This window comes from Somniosus microcephalus, unplaced genomic scaffold (assembly GCF_052327205.1).
Source record: "Somniosus microcephalus isolate GS21.2 unplaced genomic scaffold, FLI_Smic_1.0 unresolved_chr2, whole genome shotgun sequence".
NCBI lineage: Eukaryota > Metazoa > Chordata > Chondrichthyes > Squaliformes > Somniosidae > Somniosus > Somniosus microcephalus.
The window spans coordinates 34,345,471-34,351,814 of record NW_028225180.1 but is presented as its reverse complement, the minus strand read 5'-3'; the positions used below and the strand labels follow the sequence as shown (position 1 = coordinate 34,351,814).

The 6,344-nt window shown below is 45.5% G+C and overlaps 1 pseudogene; it reads left to right on the top strand.

The window, feature by feature from the left end:
- The first annotated feature begins 4,398 nt into the window (after positions 1 to 4,398).
- On the top strand, positions 4,399 to 5,122 carry LOC147092448 (uncharacterized; annotated as a pseudogene).
- The last annotated feature ends 1,222 nt before the right edge of the window (positions 5,123 to 6,344 follow it).

The following is a 6,344-nucleotide window of genomic DNA, read 5'->3' as shown; positions in this document are numbered from 1 at the left end:
GACCATGTCTCTGTTATTATTACACTAGACCATGTCTCTGTTTATATTACACTAGACCCTGTCTCAGTTATTACTGCACTAGACCCTATTCCTGTTTGAATTACACTAGGCCCTTTCTCTGTTATTACTGTACTAGATCATGTCTCTGTTTATATTACACTAGACCCTGTCTCTGTTTATATTACACTAGATCATGTCGCTGTTTATATTAAACTAGGCCCTGTCTCAGGTAACACTGCTCTAGACAATGTCTCTCTTTATATCACACTAGACCCTGTCTCTGTTTATATTTCACTTGGCCCTGTCTCTGGTATTACTACACTAGACCCTGTCTCTGTTTATATTACACTAGACCATGTCTCAGTTATTACTGCACTAGATCATGTCTCTGTTAATATTACACTGGACCCTGTCTCTATTATTACTGCACTAGACCATGTCTTGTTTATATTATATTAGGCCCTGTCTCAGTTTATATTACACTCGGCCCTCTCTCTGTTTATAATACACGAGACACTGTCCCTGTTTATATTACACTAGACCAAGTCTCTGTTTATATTACATTAGACCATGTCTCTGTTTATATAATATTAGGTCCTGTCTCTGTTTATATTACACTAGTCTCTGTCGCTGTTCATATTACAATAGACCCTGTCTCTGTTTATTTTACACAAGGTCCTGTCTCTGTTTTTATTACACTAGACCATGTCTCTGTTTATATTAAATTAGGCCCTGTCTCAGGTAATACTGCTCTTGACCATGTCTCTCTTTATATTTCACTAGACCCTGTCTCTGTTTATATTGCACTAGGCCCTGTCTCTGTTATTACTGCACTAGACCATGTCTCTGTTTATATTACACCAGACCATGTCTCTGTTTATATTACACTAGACCATGTCTCAGTTATTACTGCACTAGGTCGTGCCTCTGTTTGCATTACACTAGATCCTGTCTCTGTTATTACTGTACTAGACAGTGTATCTGTTTATATTACACTAGACCATGTATCAGTTATTACTGTACTAGACCATGTCTCTGTTTATATTACACTAGACCCTGTCTCTGTTATTGCTGCACTTGACCAGTTTAGGATGCAAGAAAGGAGGACAAAGGGATAAATTAAGAAAGAGAAAATAGAATATGAGAGTAAGCTTTCAGGGAACATGAAAACTGACTGTAAAAGCATCTATAGATATGTGAAGAGAAAAAGATCGGTGAAGTCAAGCGTAGGTCCCTAGCAGTCAGAATCAGGGGAATTTATAATGGGGAACAAAGAAATTGGCAGAACAATTAAACACATATTTTGGTTCTCTCTTCACAAAGGAGGACACAAATAACCTCCCAGAGATATCGGGGAACATAGGGTCTGATGAAAGGCAGGAACTGAAATAAATCAGTATTTGTAGGGAAATGGTGTTGGGAAATTGATGGTGTTGAAGGCCGATAAATCCCCAGGGCCTGATAAACTACATCCAAGGGCACTTAAGGAAGTGGCCCTAGAAATAGTTGATGCTTTGCTGATCATCTTCCAGCATTCGATGGAATCTGGAACAGTACCCATGGATTGGAGGGTAGCTAATGTTACCCCACTATTCAAAAAAGGTGGTAGAGAGAAAACGGGGAATTACAGACCGGTAAGCCTGACATCGGTAGTAGGGAAAATGCTAGAGTCCATTATAAAAGATGTAATAGCAGAGCAATTGGAAAACAGTGACAGGATCGGACAAAGTCAACAAGGATTTACAAAAGGTAAATCGTGTTTGACTAATCTACTGGAATTTTTGAGGATGTAACTGGTAAAATAGATAAGGGAGAACCAGTGGATGTGGTATATTTGGACTTTCAGAAGGCTTTCGATAAGGTCCCGCATAAGAGATTAGCGTGTAAAGTTAAGGCACATGGGATTGGTGGCAAGGTATTGACTTGGATAGAGAACTGGTTGGCAGACAGAAAGCAAAGAGTTGGAATAAACGGGTCATTTTCCAAGTGGCAGGCAATGACTAGTGGTGTACCGCAGGGATCGGTCCTTGGACCCCAGCTGTTCACAATATATATTAATGATCTAGACAAGGGAACTAGATGAAATATCTCCAAATTTGCAGACGACACAAAGCTGGGTGGGCGTGTGTGCTGTGAGGAGGATACCGAGAAACTCCAGGATGATTTGGACAGGTTGGGTGATTAGGCAAAAGCATGGCAGATGCAATATAACGTGGATAAATGCGAGGCTATCCACTTTGGTGGCAGAAAGAGGAAGGTAGATTATTATCTGAATGGCAATAGATTGGGAGAAGGGGAAGTGCAACGGGACCTGGGTGTCCTTGTTCACCAATCGCTGAAGGTAAGCATGCAGGTACAGCAGGCGGTTAAGAAGGCAAATGGCATGTTGGCCTTCGTAGCGAGAGGGTTTCAGTACAGGAACAAGGATGTCTTGCTGCAGTTATACAGGGCCTTGGTGAGATCACATCTTGAGTATTGTGTGCAGTTTTGGTCGCCTTATCTGAGGAAGGATGTTCTTGCCATGGAAGGAGTTCAGTGAAGATTCACCAGGCTGATACCTGAGATGGCAGGAATGATGTATAAGGAGAGATTGGCTCGATTGTGCTTATACTTGCTGGAGTTTAGAGGAATGAGAGGGGATCTCATTGAAACTTATAAAATTCTGACAGGACTGGACAGACTAGATGCAGGAAGGATGTTCCCGATGGTCGGGGAGTCCAGAACCAGGGGTCACAGTCTAAGGGTAAGGGGTAGGCCATTTAGGACAGAAATGAGGAGGAGTTACTTCACCCAGAGAGTGGTGAACCTGTGAAATTCTCTACCACAGAAGGCAGTAGAGGCCAATACTATAAATATATTCAAGAAGGAGTTGGATATATTTCTTAAGGCTATAGGGATCAAGGGGTATGGGGAGAAAGCAGGGACCGGGTACTGAATTTGGATGGTCAGCCATGATCGCATTGAATGGCGGAGCAGGCTCGAGGGGCCGAATGGCCTACTCCTGCTCCTATCTTCTATGTTTCTATGTTTCTATGACCATGCCTTGTTTATTTTACACTAGACCATGTCTCAGTTATTACTGTGCTAGACCATGTCTCTGTTTATATTACACTAGACCTTGCCTCTGTTATTACTATACTAGACCATGTCTCTGTTTATATTACACTAGACACTGTCTCCGTCATTACTGCACTAGATCATGTCTCTGTTTATATTACACTAGACCATGTCTCTGTTTATATTACACTAGACCCTGTCTCTGTTATTACTGCACTAGACCATGTCTCTGTTTATATTACACTTGACTCTGTCTCTGTTATCGCTGCACTAGACCCTGTCTCTGTTTATATTACACCAGACATTGTCTCTGTTATTACTACACGAGACCATGTCTTTTTATATTACACTAGACCATGTTTCAGTTATTAATGTAATAGACAATGTCTCTGTTCATATTACACTAGACCCTGCCTCTGTTATTACTGCACTAGATCATGTCTCCGTTTATATCACACTAGACCCTGCCACTGTTATTACTACATTAGACCCTGTCTTTGTTTATATTACTTGAGACCCTGTCTTTGTTTTTACTGCACTAGGTCATGCCTCTGTTTATATTACACTAGGTCCTGTCTCTGTTTATACAGCTTGTATGCTCAAGCTGTCAGGAGATGCATCTCGCAAACTCTTCAATCATCTCGTACACCAGCTCTACAGCAGACGCCGCAACCTCGAAACCAAGATAGAGTCCATGTTCTCAGCTTGTGCTCAGGACACAGCAGACCAACTATGAGACACCGCCAAGCAGACGAGGCAATGGAACTACACTGCCTACATGCACACCAAGAACAGAAGCTTGAGAAACTCGGCATCACCACCAGCAACAACCAAGCATCCCCCGGTGCCACGGTTGGAACCACAGGGAAGTCCATCATCAACTTGTCCAACCACACCCTTCATCCAGACGAAATCGAAGTTCTCAGCCGAGGGGTCAATTTCTGCCCCACCACCAAAATGGACCCCATCGGCCTCGCGGCAGACACAGAGGAATTCGTCAGAAGAATGAGGATCCAGGAATTCTTCCACAAATCCCAAGATGTCAGCAGCGAACCCAATGAGACAATCAATGATCTGGAACAGCAGACAGAGGGATCTGCGGTGCAGCAACCGAAGAAGAAAGAGTCAAATAGGACCCCTCCGGAGGGCTGCTGCCCTAAGCTTGACATGTATGCTCAAGCTGTCAGGAGATGCATCAACTCCAGATTCATCAGCCGCACACACAAGACAGTCCAGAATGTCACCCGAGCACAACGCAACGCCATCCACACTCTCAAGACCAACCGCAACATCGTCATCAAACCAGGAGACAAAGGAGGAGCCATCGTCATACAAAACAGAATGGACTATTGCAAAGAAGCATACCAACAACTGGACAACCAGGAACACTGCAGACAGTTACCCGCAGATCCGACCAAAGAACACACCTGCCAACTCAACAGACTGATCAAGACCATCGATCCAGACCTTCAGAGCATCCTACGCACTCTCAGCCCATGTGCTCCCCGCGTAGGAGACTTCTACTGCCTCCGAAAGATACACAAAGCCAACACACCCGGATGTCCTATCATATCAGGCAACGGAACCCTGTGTGAGAACCTCTCTGGATACATCGAGGGCATCCTGAAACCCATCGTACAGGGAACCCCCAGCTTCTGTCGCGGCACTACAGACTTCTTACAGAAACTCAGCACCCACGGACCAGTTGAACCAGGAACACTCCTCGCCATGATGGACGTCTCAGCACTCTATACCAGTATCCCCCACGATGGTGGCATCGCTGCGACAGCCTCAGTACTCAACACCAACAACAGCCAATCTCCAGACACCATCCTACAACTCATCCGCTTCATCCTTGACCACAATGTCTTCACCTTCGACAACCAGTTCTTTACCCAAACACATGGAACATCCATGGGGACAAAATTCGCACCCCAATACGCCAACATCTTCATGCACAAGTTCGAGCAAGACTTCTTCGCTGCACAGGACCTCCAACCAACGCTATACACCAGATACATCGACGACATTTTCTTCCTATGGACCCACGGCGAAGAATCACTGAAAAGACTACACAATGACATCAACAAGTTCCATCCCACCATCAAACTCACCATGGTCTACTCCTCAGAATCGTTTTCATTCTTGGACACACGAATCTCCATCAAAGACGGACACCTCAGCACTTCACTCTACCGCAAGCCCATGGACAACCACATGATGCTCCACTTCTCCAGCTTCCACCCTAACCACGTTAAAGAAGCCATCCCCTATGGACAAGCCCTGCGAATACACAGGATCTGCTCAGATGAGGTGGAACGCGATGGACACCTACAGATGCTGAAAGACGCCCTCGTAAGAACGGGATATGAAGCTCGACTCGTCGATCGACAGTTCCGATGGGCCACAGCGCAAAATCGCATAGACCTCCTCAGAAGACAAACACGGGACACAACCAACAGAGTACCCTTCGTCGTCCAGCACTTTCCCAGAGCGGAGAAACTACGCCATGTTCTCCGCAGCCTTCAACATGTCATCGACGATGATGAACACCTCGCTAAGGCCATCCCCATGCCTCCACTAATCGCCTTCAAACAGCCACCTAATCTCAAACAGACCCTCGTTCGCAGCAAATTACCCAGCTTTCAGGAGAACAGCGTCCATGCCACCACACAAACCTGCCACGGCAACCTCTGCAAGATATGCCAGATCATCAACACAGATACCATCATCACACGTGGGGACACCACCCACCAGGTACATGGTACATACTCATGTGACTCGGCCAACGTTGTCTACCTCATACATTGCAGGAAAGGATGCCCCGGAGCATGGTACATCGGCGAGACCATGCAGACACTGCGACAATGGAGGAACGGACACCGCACAACAATCGCCAGGCAGGAGTGTTCCCTCCCAGTCGTGGAACACTTCAGCAGTCAAGGACATTCAGCCTCCGATCTTCGGGTAAGCATTCTCCAAGGCAGCCTTCGAGACACACGACAACGCAAAATTGTCGAGCAGAAACTTATAGCCAAGTTCCGCACTCATGAGGATGGCCTCAACTGGGATCTTGAGTTCATGTCACGCTGCATGTAACCCCACCTGATGTAGAGTCATCCAGACTCGAGTCATCGTTGGCTTGTTCTCTCTGCACAGATGCGGCCGGACCTGCTGTGATTTCCAGCAAAGTTTTTTGTTTTTTTTCTGTTTTTCATACACACCCCAGCATCTGCAACATTTGACCCCTAGTGACCCCACCTCATTGTTCTTTGATGTAATGTTTT